This window comes from Schistocerca serialis, chromosome 3, assembly GCF_023864345.2.
Source record: "Schistocerca serialis cubense isolate TAMUIC-IGC-003099 chromosome 3, iqSchSeri2.2, whole genome shotgun sequence".
Lineage (NCBI taxonomy): Eukaryota > Metazoa > Arthropoda > Insecta > Orthoptera > Acrididae > Schistocerca > Schistocerca serialis.
The window spans coordinates 365,655,018-365,670,909 of record NC_064640.1 but is presented as its reverse complement, the minus strand read 5'-3'; the positions used below and the strand labels follow the sequence as shown (position 1 = coordinate 365,670,909).

The 15,892-nt window shown below is 43.0% G+C and overlaps 1 protein-coding gene and 1 pseudogene across 1 annotated transcript in view; one reads left to right on the top strand and one right to left on the bottom strand.

Moving 5' to 3' along the window:
* Positions 1-15,892, top strand: part of LOC126470181 (pyruvate dehydrogenase (acetyl-transferring) kinase, mitochondrial) — a 375,871-nt gene that overhangs the window by 189,973 nt on the left and 170,006 nt on the right. The window lies entirely within an intron of this gene.
* On the bottom strand, positions 8,690-8,807 carry LOC126471801 (5S ribosomal RNA; annotated as a pseudogene).

Here is a 15,892-nt window from a genome sequence, read left to right as displayed (position 1 = left end):
CCCGGCATTTGCCTGGAGCGATTTAGGGAAATCACGGAAAACCTAAATCAGAATGGCCAGACGCGGGATTGAACCGTCGTCCTCCCGAATGCGAGTCCAGTGTGCTAACCACTGCGCCACCTCGCTCGGTGAGAGAGAGAGAGAGAGAGAGAGAGAGAGAGAGAGAGAATGGGGGGGAGGGGGGGCACTTGTTGTCCTGGTGAATGGTGCAGTGTGGTGGGGCACATGAGTGTGATATGTCATTTTATTAGGCGTCTGAGTGACTGGATGGGCAGTATGCGTTGCCTTGGACCTTTTTTAATATATTCACGCAACTGTGGTTTCGCCTGAGAGGTACAGCACTGGAAGTAGGTAATATTTATTTTCCGTGAGGCTTATACGATTTGTACGTTAACAGTAGCGTGCGTGTGCCCATTCGGACAAACACGACTACTCCCTGTGGTTTTATCTCCTATTGACTGCTATACTGAAATACTGTTACGATGCACTAAAACAGTAAATACTGTTACTTTCTTAAAGAAATCTGTATAGTAGATTTTAGTATTACACATTTTAGCACATCTGGGAGCTGGACGTTATTTTGTTATTATTAATCTCCTTGTTAAAAATAGCAAGTCTGTTTGATAGATGGCTATTGGGATGCCAAGCACAACTCCACAGCCGGCAGGAGTGGCCGTGCGGTTCTGGGCGCTACAGTCTGGAGCCGAGCGACCGCAACGGTCGCAGGTTCGAATCGTGCCTCGGGCATGGATGTGTTTGATGTCCTTAGGTTAGTTAGGTTTAATTAGTTCTAAGTTCTAGGCGACTGATGACCTTAGAAGTTAAGTCGCATAGTGCTCAAAGTCATTTGAACCATTGAACAACTCCACAGGGTGAGACGGCAGTTGCTTCCATATTTTCGTCGGCTTCCTTACTAATATTTTACCAGACCGAAGGACGTAATGAACTACTTAAGTCATTGCTAATTCCCATTTGGACATTCAGATTTCGATTTTCCCTTGTTTCTGTAAATCACTCATTTCAAAAGAATATGGTCTTATTCCTCCTCCATCCTTCACCAACTTCACTAGTACTTCGTCACAGGCAGAGTGCTGAACTCCGACATTCCTTCCTATTTCACCAGTGGTTAGGTCCACTGTGACTGGATCGTACAACATTAGAAAGAAATTATTGTCTGGTTAGTTAGATCCTTAATTAAGTTACCTCTTCTGATGCTTATTTCATTATACCCATACTTCTTGCAGAACACATTTTGCATGCACAGATGATCTCACACAAGTCGTTGATGACACTATTTCATTGGACACTAAATCAAAATTACCAAACCACAAGCTCGATATCTGTAGGAATTGTGTGACGTATGCTTCTATATTCCTTAAATGACGTCCAGAGAACGTGCGTAATTCTCGTTACATTAATTTCAACCGTTTTGCATGCAAAAGGTCGACCAATACACTATTAAGTGGTTGCTCATAATATCTTCGAAGTGTACTTAAGTATTAATTTCCGTTAATGAAGCGAAGTTGGAAATTAAGTATCTGACACCTTTTCCAATTGTCTCCCAATAATTAAAGACTGTCAAAAAAAAGTAGACGGACACCACTGTGAAATAAGCGCAAGTGGACTCTAGAACGAAAAGAATTCGTGACCTCGAACGGATGGCGTAGGAGGTGAGATGGAGAAATGAGCTGTGTTTGTCTGGAGGACAAAACTGGTCTCCTTCATCGTGAAGTAGGGAACCTTGCCAAATTCTGGGAAGGCCATTGTGTCGCCGCAGTATATCAAAGTAAACAGCAGCGGCAGGAGCAGCTGCGGTTTCTGCAGTAGCAGCAGCAGCAGCAACAACAACAGTAACAACAACGCATGGAACTTGTATTTTGCATAGGTAATGTCCATCGGGTGGTTACAATTAAAGTGCAGCTACTCACGAAGGTCCAGTGTAGACTGCAATTATCGTGTGGCAGCGAAACTTCGTAGATACACTGATGCGTTGTTGAGGAATTGATTTACGATGGAAAAAAATGATTGCAGTTTTGGCCACCAGGTGCAAATTTGGCGTTGTACAGAATCTCGTCGACGTTTCCGATGCCGATATTGAACAAACTGTGTAAGTGGTGATTAATAATAAAATCAAGATTATGCCTTCCTCGCTTGTTTGACCTTTTCTGCAAACTTCCCATTCCTAATCCACTATGTATGGAAACATTTCTACATGACACACCACTCATATCTGGTGTCTGTTCTTCCGGGCATGTCCGGAGGTCACTCATATAGGTTTCTATACGTTGTGAAGGGTAATATGATCATTCAATGCAGAGCATTCTTCATCAGCCTCGTGGGGGATTCTGCGTGATCCGACGAGCTAAAAAGAGGAAGAAGGGCTAAGGGACGCTACTTTGGTAGTGTGCGGCAAATGGGAATTCGACTTACAGGGGGGAAGGTGAGCTTGGGTAGTCCGTGCAGTTGTGTTTAACCACTGTACCGACGTCGCATAGATGGTTAGTGCATCTGCCTAGTAAGCAGGTGACCCAGGTTCGAATTCCAGCCTTGGTAAAAATTTTTATTTGTCGCCAGTGGATTCTTTCTTTGCCCAAATGCGACAGAGATCGGAATGTCTGCTTTCTGAACATTCCTATACGCCGTATCTTCTTGCATGCACAACGCCAGGTTTGCACCTAGTGACCAACCGTGGAACTATTTTTTTTCCAGCGTTAGTCAATTTCGCATTAACGGATTAAAATTCGCTGCCGTGCGGTAATTACAGCCCACATTAAACCTCTGTGAATAGCTGCACTTAAATTATAACAACCTGGTACAAAAAACTCTGAACCTGTGTTCTTGGACCCACTTTCAGTAATTTTCTGAGGAAGGGCAATTTGGATCATTTGGAAATTTGTGGTAAGTGCTATGGGACCAAACTGTTGAGGTCATCGGTCCCTAGCCGGCCGTTGTGGCCGAGCGGTTCTAGGCGCTTCAGTCCGGAACCGCGCTGCTGCTACGGTCGCAGGTTCGAATCCTGCCTCGGGCATGGATGTGTGTGATGTCCTTAGGTTAGTTAGGTTTAAGTGGTTCTAAGTGTACGGGACCGATGACCTCAGATGTTAAGTCCCATAGTGCTCCGAGCCATTTGAACCATTTTATCATCGGTCCCTAGGCTTACACACTATTTAATCTAACTTAAACTAACTTACACTAAGGACCACACACACACACGCGCGCTCGCGCGCGCGCGCGCGCGCACACACACACACACACACACACACACACACACACACACACACACACACGCGCGCGCGCGCCCAAGGGAGGACTCGAACCTCCGACGGGGGGAGCCGCGCGAACGGTGGCAAGGCGCCCAAGACCGCACGGCAGGCGATTTGGAAATTGGAAATGTCTTGAACGAAGGAAGATTATGTTGATGATGAGGATATTAGAAACGGAGCACAAGTTCGGAGTGGGGAGGGATGGAGAAATAAAACGGCAGTGTCCTTTTCAAAGGAGCTGCCCAATTATTTGCTTTAAGCGATTTAGAGAAATTACGAAAACTCTAAATCTGATTGGCCGGACGGAGATTTAAATCGCTGTCCTCACGAATTAGTCCAGTGGCTTGCCACTGTGCCATCTCATTCTGTAAAAAGCTTTGTATGAACAGTCTCGTAATCGAAATGAGCGAGAGCCTTCCAGAAAGTCTGGATTGGACGTTTCCGGGAGCAATCGCAAAATCGAGAAAGAAAAAAAGTGGGATATGAGAGCATGTGTAGGTCCGTTTAGCACCAGAAATATCGGGTGCATAAATAGCGTGCCGGCCGAAGAGCAGCTGACGGGCGCTCGGGCAGGGAGCCCTAGTCGCAACTGCTTTGGTTATTCCGCCTGGTCGTGCTCTACGTGCGGAGAGAGTAACATCCCAGTCTCATTTCCCACATTCTTCTCTCACTTTATATTTTAGTCACGTGCTCTTTTTCGTGATGAGCTTCCACCGGATCAGATTGGTTCATTCGACCGGATCATGATACCAGACTGACTAGCAGGTGGGAATCCAGGGCTCGATTTTGTTGGAGGGGAACGCAGTTTCTTTAACACTATCTCCCCCTCCTATCGCTTGAGCACGACTTCCAAGAAATTGCAGATAACAGAAATACAGCATTGGAAAAGGGTTTGTTAGAAATTTTCAGAAGTATATAAGTCGAGCAATTAATTTATGTCCTATAACAATGCCGCGAGCTCTGGTGCATGAAGTGTGGCATAGTGGTTAGCGTAATTATTTGTTACTAAGTATTTATCATTTTTGGAAGGTGCTTGAAATGTCCCAAGTTTGTAACGTTAGTATATTCCCGCATTATCGATGTTCGTATGAATAGCTGTAGTCATTTCTGTTCTGGCTGTACGTAGGTGTTCGTAATAAACGTGCTTTCAGTGTTAAGTGTTGCATTTTACTGGGAGCACTGCTTTCGAATTTGGAGTTGAGTCTGGTTACCACGTGGCAATATCAGCAGTCCCTCAAAATTTTTAATTAATAAAGGGCCGTTACAGATGCTGTTATCCACTTGAAAATGTCCTTGATGTGAAGGACGAAACCGTGGACTTTAGGGGTTAGCCCTCTTTGAATGCATGAAAAATAGATAATTTCCGTGATTTTAGGGGTAAAATAAAAAGTAAAGCTTATCCTGATGATATACTTTTATTCCTTAACACTTTTTTCTTTAATAAATAATTTTTGGGTCCACATCGAATGCTTCCTGTAACTGCTGTACCAGGTGGAAGGACGCCTTGCAGTTGGAACATTGGTCATCGGCAGGAATTCCCGAAGTCCTCGTATTGGACCTGTAACAAACATATTATGTATAAGTCATTTGAAATATTTTTATCAGCGTACATAGGATAACTGATAAATATTAAATTCTAACAAACTTGTGACGTGCTGAAATTTGTTTCTCGCAAACAATGTAGAGAAAAACGCGCACCGAAAATAAACTTTTTGAAGATATCGTAAAACGGCTAAGTGAATTGATAGAGAATTTAGTTTAGAATGCCAGCAAGAAATTCCGACCAAACTCGTCTCTACCGTTCTGTTTCCCGCCAGTTTGAAAAATACGATTTCGAAAAAAATGAGTTTAAAACATTGTTACATTTTTGGACCGGTAGTTCAGTTAAACTTATATCTAGTCAGCGATCCCTGGACCATATAAGAATCCTTCCAGACCCAAAAGGTGTACTCTTCTGTCTTCTACGTAGCCATAGTGGCCGCTTCTGTCATCCGCTGCCCTGCTCGCTCGATACGCTATTCGTTCGCCACTGTGCAGAAGAGGTAACGGGCCCGCCCGAGCTAAGTTCGAGCACTTTCATGACGTCCATGATGCCTGTTAGGCCGTCGATGAAATTATATGCTGCCACATTGGCCACTATGTCGTCTATGTTTGTTACGCTCTGACTGGTTTTCGGATACACTTTTCATAAATCGCTTTGTAACTCAATAATGGAGTTTCTGGCGGACTTGGGCTGAACACCACAATAAACTAGATATCCCATATAACATTGTAAGCCAAAAAATCGATTTTTTGAAATTTAGTGAAATTGAATAGTACTACCCCCTTAAATAAAGTACATATCAGCAACTGGTACGACCTTTCATTAATTGAATATACAGTTCCGGGATAATAGCTCTCTCTGACCATGGAGAAACTAAATATTATCAGAATTATGCAACGCCGCAATTTACGAAATATAAATTTGTAGTGTTCGCTCACTGCGCCTGACACTTGCTGTCTTACATAGGCGTTGTACTCGTGTGGGACAACGTTATCAGTACCTGACAGTTTGAAAGGGGCCTAATTGTCTACATCTATACTCTGCAAGCCACCTTACGGTACGCGGCGGGGATCACTTTGTGTTCCACTGTCACTTTTCCCCTTTCCTATTCCAGTCATGAATAGTCCGCGGGAAGAACGATTACCGGTCAGCCTCCGTGTCGGCTCGAATGTAATTTTAACTTCATGGTCGAATAGAATAGAATAGAAAATTTGTCTCAAAACCTGTCGTATAAAATCAAATGATAGACACATAGGTGACTCGTCAGTTTAAAGCTTTTTTTGTAATTTTAAGTGCCACAAAATGATTATATTAAATCATGTTGAAAATAAAGTAAAATTAAGAACAAATATGTACTTAAAATACTTTTTTTTAGCATGAAATAGAATAAAATTAAACATCAGGCATACTTATTTGTACACTGTAATAGTATTTACTTGCTAGGTACTTTTTTTTAAATAAACTCCAAATTCTTCTGGTTTACAATATTTAAATTTTCCACAGGTTTTATTTCCCAGCCTCATACCCATATAATAAAGCGTCTTCTCCAGCAGTTTTAGCCTATGAGTTCGTAACTGGTAGTGAGATTTGTTTCTTGTTTCATAATCATGCTTAAACAGGCCATTCTCAAAAAGTTTCGGGTTTTGTTTAGAAAACTTAGTTGTCTCATAGATATAGAGGCCAGGAACAGCCACAAGACCAAGGGTCTTGAACAGAGGTCCGCAGGATTTGATTTTTTTCTGCACCTGTCGTGGCTCAATGATTTTTTCTGCAGCCTAAAGACACTCTGCAAATTTGTATTGTCAGATCCCCAAAAATTATACCATATCTAATCACAGATATAAAATATGCGTGATATACAACTTTTTTGTCTGGCGTTTTTATTATACTACTTGCAACTTTCACTGCAAGTATTAGACTATTTAGACAGCGACACGTGGCATCAACGTGGTTTGAACATGATCAATTCTTGTTCAGTATTGCACCTAGAAATTTGGTACAGTTTGTGGTGGCTAGGTGATTGTCCTCATATGATATTTCAAGTATATCCTGTACAGCTTACTTTGTGGTAAAGTGAATGATTTGTGCCTTTGTTAAATTTAGTTTCGGAGCATTATTTCTCACCCAAGTCTCGATTTCAGCAAGCTGAAGATGGCTAACTAATTTTTCTGTTCTTGCAACAGACTATCGCTGTCGAGTCATCTGCGTAATGAATAGTGTCTGAATTTATGTTAGTCGGCGTGTCATTTATATAACACAAGAACAGTATTGGCCTAAGGATAGATCCTTGGGGCACACCTTGTTCTGTCTTTTTCCAACTTGAGAAAAATCTTTTACCAATTTCTTCTATTACTACTCTTTTTTTTCCTGTTCAATAGGTAAGATGACATCCAGCTCAGCGAATTTTCACAAAAACCATATGCTTGTAGCTTACTAAGTAGCAGTTTGCTGTCTACTATGTTAGAGGCTTTAGTTAGGGCACCAAAGATGCCCAATACATTCATTTTATTACCTAAACTACTACTAATTCTTGTAGTAAAGTCACTGATGGTTTGCACAGTGAATTTCCTCTTTGGAAACCGTGCTGATTGTTCTCGATAATATTATGCAAATTATTATAGTTAACTACTTTGTTACATGCTACTCTTTCAAATATTTTGGAAAATATTGATGACAATGAGATTGGTCGATAATTACTCACTTCATCGTGTCTGCCTTTTTTATAAATGTATCGTATTTCAGCGTACTTCAGTCAATCGGGAAAACACACTTCCTCGAAAGATTGATAAGGGACAGACGATGTGCAATACTATGGATGACTGCCTTTATTATTTTTGTCGGAATTTCATCCTAGCCTACTGATTTTAAATTCTTCCTTTTTTGATATCTATTTCATTCTTTACGAAGGACCATATTGCCTTAGAAATTTTTAGCAGTTGAGATATACTTATTATTAGCCAATTATTTGGCTTGTCTGACTACTTTATCAAAATTCTTTTTATATTGCCTTACATAATTTAAAAATTCTGGGTCTTGATTGACTTTCGCCTCCATATGAAGTTCTCTTTTCCTCATGCTTGAAATATGAAATAAACCTTTTTATCAATGATCCCTTCTTTGGTGCGTCAGTTTTTATAGTTTTAAAAGGAAAGCAAACACTGAGCACCATCAAGAAGGCCTCCAGAAAGTTGTTGCAATTTTCATTTACTGAGGACTGAGCAGCAAACGGTCATGAGATGAAGCTGATTTTATTGACAAACATTTCTATATTTGCTTGTCTCATATTTCTGACATTTCTATTTGCGTGCTTTGGGCTAACACAAGATAATGTCACTAATAGAGCACTGTGGTCTGAGGTCCCTAAGTTTACTATAAAATTTTCTGTTACTGTGTAATGTAAGCTACTAGGAATGTTCTCTCTGCAGGATGCAGACGAAGCAGTTAGCCTTGTAATTTCTACAAAATTTAGGGTAAAAGCATCAGTTCCTTCATCTTCAAGGTAAATTTGTCATTTTTTCTCACATCTATAATACAATCAGCTCAAACAACAATTTTTTGCGTAGCTTTTAAGTTTTGAGTTGGTGTAGTAGATTTTCAAGTTGACTAGAAAACTGCTGGAGATTGAGTAACCAGGGGTATGATAATGCTGAATATCTGAAACTAAACTAACTAAACTCTGTCCGAACATGCTTTGGAAGGCCCAACGGCACAAACCGGCCGCCACGTCATCCTCAGCCCACAGGCATCGTTGGATGCGGATATGGAGGGGCACGTGGTCAGCACACCGCTCTCCCTGCCATATGTCAGTTTACGGGACCGGAGCCGCTACTTCTCAATCAAGTAGGTCCTCAGTTTGCCTCGCAAAGGCTGAGTGCACCCCGCTTGCCAACAGCGCTCGGCAGACCGGATGGTCACCCATCGAAGTGCTAGCCCAGCCCGACAGCGCTTAACTTCGGTGATCTGAAGGGAACCGGTGTTATCACTGCGGCAAGGCCGTTAGCGTATGCTGAATATCAGCGTCTTATAATCCTTAAGTTCTATGCAGCAACTTTCAAATGTGCGTTGTTCTTTTAAATTATTGAAATTTTGCCTAATTTGGTATTTTACTGATGAATGAGCCAGAACACATGAGCCACCATACCAATTGTCTCCACAGAAGCTAGCTGCTACTTCATAATCTGTAAGTTTGCTCAATAAATTTATATTTTCATCTCGAAGCCAATGTTCACTTAAGCAAATAATCTTTGGAGACCATTTTGTTCTCTTTAAAATTCTTTCTAAGTCATGAAGCTTACTAATCAGATGACTTGATAAACCTCCAATATTTAAATGCATGATAAGGTGGTTATTTTCTATTCTCGATGTGATCTCATCAAAATTATCTATTCTGAACTGGCCAGAAGCAACTTTTTGTAGGTTACTTATCTTACCGTTCTTACCTCTCAGTTTCTACTAAAAAACTCCTTAAAATGGCATGGTGGTGAAATTTTCCGCTTGTTGCGGGGATGAATGGCTCCTATTGCTTCTTCTGCTGTTGTTTCTTCTGTTGTTGTTGTTGTTGTTGTTGTTGTTGTTGTTTCTTTTTCCCTTGTTGATTGCTCTTGTGATGATAATGGCCCTGATTCTGGCAATGCTGATACTGCTGCTCCTGTCGGCACTGGTGACAGTGACTGTTGTTGCCACTGATGTTGGTGATGATTCTCCTGTAGATTGAGGTGATGTTGCTGCTTCTGTCGTTCCTGCCACTTCTGAAGAGGATCGTTTTGCTTCAATTGATTTAGTTGAGTCGCTTCGCGAGATGCAAGGAGGACGAAGCACTGCCTTCTGTAGGAACGTACGCTCTTGGAATTCTAACAGTAAGCCACACCACGATGCGTAACGTCTTTCTCGCAGCGGCTGCCACTGGAGTTGGCCAGTCACCTCTGTGACCCTTTCGTGCTTGCTAAATGAACATGTAACGAAACGCACTGCTCTACTTGGAGCTTCTCTTATTTCCTCCTTCAGTCCTATCTGGCACGAATCCTGTATTGACGAGCAATATTCAAGCATTGTTCGAACGTGTGTTTTGTAAGCTACTTCCTTTATTGATGGCCTACATTCCCTGAGGAATACTGGACACTCTGCAACATTCTTTGTCATCCCACACCATTGGTCGGAGACTAGCATCAGCCATACATAACTACTGTCAACACCGCAACACAAATGACTGCGTATCGAATGGTCACCGAGAAGCATGAACAGTTGCTGAATGGCACCACGTGTTCAGCGGTGCATTGCGGTTCTGCACTACTCCGTATTGTCATCGTCGTCGCTATGGAGGCGGCCTGGTGAGAGGTTCCATTCTTTCAATGGTTTGGAGAGAGACAGCGGTGTTAGTCCCGGCGCCATGGTGAGGGGGGGCCATCGGGTATGACTTCAGCTCTGGCGGCCTAACGATACGTCACGGCGGATATCCCGCTTCCTCATGTGTTACTTGTCATGCAACAATACCATAGTGCCATTTATCGACACAACAGGCTCGTCCACACAAGGCACGTTTCTCCACGTACTGTCTGTATTATGTGAAGGTGTGCCCATGGCGAGAAAGATCCCCAGATATGTCCCCGATACAGCTCTGACTCAGTTCCGTCTCAGTGCCAGTATCCAGTATATCAAGGACCAGTTACAACAGTTGTGTGCTGGCTTGCCTAGGAGAGGATACAATGGCTTCGACAAGCGTCCCAACCGAATCAGTGCATGCATCCAGGCCAGAGAGAGTGCAACGTCGAACTGAATATAGGCTCATACTGCGAAGTTCTTTGTAAATTTGACTCGATTTTGTAATCGCTGTCAACGATCTTGCCGCAATGGTAACATCAGTTACCGTTAGATGACAGAAGATAAGTGCTGTCGGAGTTGATGACACTTGGATGGGTGACCATCCGGCCGTTGGCATGCGGAGTGCTCTCAGTCATTATGAGGCTAATTGGGGAGCTACCTGATGGGGAAGTAGCGGCTCCCATCACGAAAATTGACGACGGCCGGGAGAGCGGTGTGCTCACCACATACCAGTCCATATCCGCATCCAGTTACGCCTGTGGTCCGAGGATGACACGGCGGTCGGTCGGTGCCGTTGCGCCTTAAATGCCTCTTCAGGCGGAGTTAAATATTTTTTTTTGCTTTGTAATCCCTCAACCAGTGAGTTTTGTTTCCTCCTCTCCTTCTGCGTACTCAATTTTTTTTCTTTTTTTTTCCCAGGCAATGTATAAATGGTTATGCTTTTTCGTGGTAGCTCATAGCCCTCATGAAACATCCACCCTCCCTCTTTGTATCAGCTCCTGTTAACAAAAAGTCATTGTGTTGAGTCGGTCAAGTTCACTAGATTTCTCTTCTAGCTTCCATTTCCCTAGAGAGAGAATTTGCAGGTTTGTTTTCCTCAGCAGCTGTATCTGTTTGCCAGTCCCCAGGCATAAAGTCATTGAAACTTATGAACATGAAGTCAGAGCTGACACCGATTTTTTTTACTTCGCTGCGTGTAATCCATGTGGGTAAAAAATAATTTCATATCGAGCTAGGTGTCTCAGTTAGCAACCTGGTCTCGCATTCCGAAGGAGAGGGATTCAAATTTCATACAGATTTGTGCGTCCGTGGTTGTTCTAAATTTACTAAGGCGAATCGCTGGCGGTGCTTTTGCAAATAACACTATTGGTTTCTGTAAGGATCAGTGTCCAACCAGACTTTGTGCACCATCTGTAGTGACAACATCACGCACGAGAACTTGCAGTCTTCATTTTCCTTCGTGCGTAACATAAAACACCGTTAATTTTAATGGAATAAGTCACGAAAAATATGTCCTTAATTCACTTGCAGTTATAAGTAAGCACCGAGTATACTATACACACTGATAAGCCGAAACTTTATGACCATTGCCCACCGCGACGTCAAATACCGCCTAGCGGCGTTGCAGGCACGTGGCGCGGTAGCAAAAATACAGGGCTATTACAAATGATTGAAGCGATTTCATAAATTCACTGTAGCTCCATTCATTGACATATGGTCACGGCACACTACAGATACGTAGAAAAACTCATAAAGTTTTGTTCGGCTGAAGCCGCACTTCAGGTTTCTGCCGCCAGAGCGCTCGAGAGCGCAGTGAGACAAAATGGGAACAGGAGCCGAGAAAGCGTATGTCGTGCTTGAAATGCACACACATCAGTCAGTCATAACAGTGCAACGACACTTCAGGACGAAGCTCAACAAAGATCCACCAACTGCTAACTCCATTCGGCGATGGTATGCGCAGTTTAAAGCTTCTGGATGCCTCTGTAAGGGGAAATCAACGGGTCGGCCTGCAGTGAGCGAAGAAACGGTTGAACGCGTGCGGGCAAGTTTCACGCGTAGCCCGCGGAAGTCGACGAATAAAGCAAGCAGGGAGCTAAACGTACCACAGCCGACGGTTTGGAAAATCTTACGGAAAGGCTAAAGCAGAAGCCTTACCGTTTACAATTGCTACAAGCCCTGACACCCGATGACAAAGTCAAACGCTTTGAATTTTCGGCGCGGTGGAGATCATGATCAGCAATTCATGTCATGGCCTCCACGCTCTCCCGAGTTAACCCCATGCGATTTCTTTCTGTGGGGTTATGTGAAAGATTCAGTGTTTAAACCTCCTCTACCAAGACACGTGCCAGAACTGCGAGCTCGCATCAACGATGCTTTCCAACTCATTGATGGGGACATGCTGCGCCGAGTGTGGGAGGAACTTGATTATCGGCTTGATGTCTGCCGAATCACTAAAGGGGCACATATCGAACATCTGTGAATGCCTAAAAAAACTTTTTGAGTTTTGTATGTGTGTGCAAAGCATTGTGAAAATATCTCAAATAATAAAGTTATTGTAGAGCTGTGAAATCGCTTCAATCATTTGTAATAACTCTGTACGTAAGCGGAGCAGACCAACACCAGCAGACACGGGCGGTAAATGACCCTAGCGAAGATATTGGCTGCAAATGGGAAAATCCATTGAGATAAGCGATTTTGACAAAAGGCTGATCATAATTACGCAGAGCCTTTGAACGAGTATCTCGAAAACGGCGAAGCTGGTCGAATGTTCACGTGCTACTGTCGCGAGCATCTACACAAAGAGATGGAAAGATAGTGAAACTATCATTAGGCCCGAAATGTTTGGATGTCCACGACTCTTCACAGAACGTGGGGTTCGGAGGCTTGTCTGTTCTGTAAAGTAGGATAGGTGGTGATCTGTGGCATCTCTGTCGAAAGAACACAATGCTGGTGCACACAACACACTAGTGTTTCGTAGCACACCGTTCATCGTACATTGTTGAACGTGGAGCTCCGCAGCAGACCACCCCTGTGTGTTCACATGCAATCAGTTACGATTGCAGTGGCTACGGGACCATCTGGATTCGACTGTGGATCAGTGTAAACGTGTTGGCTCTTCGGGTGAATCGCATTTTTGTTACACTAGATCGACGGTCGTCTCTACAAACGCCGTTATCGAGGTGAACGACGGGTCGAAACGTGCAGCGCGTCACGGACACAGGCTAGTGGGAGCAGTATTATGCTATGGGAGACATTCTCCGGCGTTTGTTTGGGGCCTGTGGTAGGAACCGAGGACACGCTAACAGCTGCAAACCACCTGCTTCCCTTCATACTTGACGTCTCCGACGGCAATGTCAGCTTTCAGGAGTATAACTGCCCGTGTCTCAGAGCCAGAACCGTGCTACAATGGTTTGAGGAGCCTTACAGTGAACTCACGTTGAGGCCTCAGCGACCAGATTCGTCTGATGCAAATCCTATGGAACCCATCTGGGTCGCTATCGGGCGCCATCACCGTGTACGCAAATCAGCGGTTCGTTATTCACGCGAATTACATGACCTGTGCGAAGACATCTACAGCCGCACACCTCCACAAGCCTGCCAGTAAACCGTCGGGTCCCTGGTACGTGGAGTCAGTTATGTGTATCAGTCCAAAGACGGACACAAGCTATTATGCGGGTGGTCACAATGTTTTGGATCAGTAGATACACACGTACCATTATACAATACACAAAACTTTCTTGTTCAGAAATGAATATCGACCGTGATGGTTGGTTGTTTTAGGGAAGGAGACCAGACAGCGTGGTCATCGGTCTCATCGGATTAGGGAAGGAAGTCGGCCGTGTCCTTTCAGAGGAACCATCCCGGCATTTGCCTGGAATGATTTAGGGAAATCACGGGAGACCGTGATGGGTGAGCACCATAAAAAGCACCAAAAAAAGATATTTCATGTAGCATGAAATAAAGTAACTGACGTTTATAAGAAGTAGTTGCAGTTATAAAAAAAGAGGGAGAACAAAATATGCTGTTGACATGATCTGCCTCATCTAAGGGGAACGTTAAGCTGGGCGTTTTTCGTGGTACTATTCGAGAAGCGTGGGCTCTCTGACGGCTCCTTTATCTCGCTGTCGGAAAGCGCACGCCATATACAGTTAGCGGAGTCAAATACACTCAGCACTTACACTTAACCTCAAACATTCATAAGTAACGAAGGAGATATGCGAATGTGCACGAATACAGAAATAATTTATATTAGGTGACTAGACAACCCCCTGTGCTCTCTGGGCACCTACTGTCATACTGCTTTACTTACAGTGTATGCTCTTTACGTGTCTTCTTCAAATGCTTCCTTTCGTATGTTGAAAGGGGCGAAGTTACTAGGATGCGTGATAACCGCCACAACTATAGAAAAAATGTAAAAGTTAGAAATAGGTAGAAGATTGGTGTTATAGGAGGAAATAGAGAATATGTTGCACGTATTGCTGAAGAGGTTGATTTTAGAATCTCTCTGGTCTGGAAATTAAACGATTGTCACAGCGTAGAACAGCGCGTCATACGAGTAGAATAACTGACAGTTAAATTAATTACAAATCTATTTAGTGGCCCAAAAATGGCTCTGAGCACTATGGAACTTAACGTCTGAGGTCATCAGCCCCCCAGAACTTAGAACTACTTAAACCTAACTAACCTAAGGACATCACAAACACCCATGCCCGAGGCAGGATTCGAACCTGCGACCGTAGCGATCGCACGGTTCCAGACTGTAGCGATCGCACGGTTCCAGACTGTAGCGCCTAGAACCACTCGGCCACTCCGGCCGGCAGTTAGTGGCTGTGAATGTTTCGACAACTTGACAAAAAATTAATCAAGGTAATATCGCTCGTACGCCAACGTCTGAAAAATTAATAACTTGCTGTTTATAACCGATACATATTTCACCACTTTTTATACCTTTATCTGCGGAGGCATTTTTATTTTGAAAATATAGGAATTTGATACATATACTATGAGTGATTTTCGCGGCTTGAGCAATATTTTAGTAGCTTTTTTTTATGTATGTATGAATCATGGCGATTCATTTGCAAAAGGGTGAGCTTGGAGAACAGTTGTATAAAAAAGCTTTGAAGTAAAAGCTAAATCGTCGAAAATATTACCGTAATATCACCTCTTTATTAATCCATTAAACAGGCGTATTCAGCGAAGTGTAGTAATGGCTCCTCTGCGACACGCAGCCACTCACATAATCCTACAAAATTACCTGTTGCCTCCTTCAGTATCACTCTGTAGTAAGCCCACGACTAAGCCAACTATTATAGTCGATGTACACATAGTTACTTCCGTTACATAATATATATTTCTGACAATCGAGGTTTCAAGTTTGTGTTATTAAAACAATTGCATTCTGAGTATATCTGTTCTGCGAATGAAGCTCCTGCGTTTCATTGTTTCGGGCTAAAAAAGAAAAAAAAAACTGTTGCATAGAAGACAAAAATCCTGTCAAGTAAGGTGCTCATGACGCGTAAGTGTGTTTCAGTCAAGACACGAAAATCACTCTCACTGTACCATATTGCATTGATATATACAGCAATGCAAAAACCATGTCTAACTAAACCCGTGAGAAATGTTAAATTTCTTGCAAGAAAAGAGCAACAGCTAAAGTTTGTTTAGAAAGTTGGTAGAAATGTCACCAAGACTCAGAAGTAAAGAGAGAATAATACTGCGATAACGTGCAGCCGCAGAGACGAACTACATCTTGACAGCGGACCTT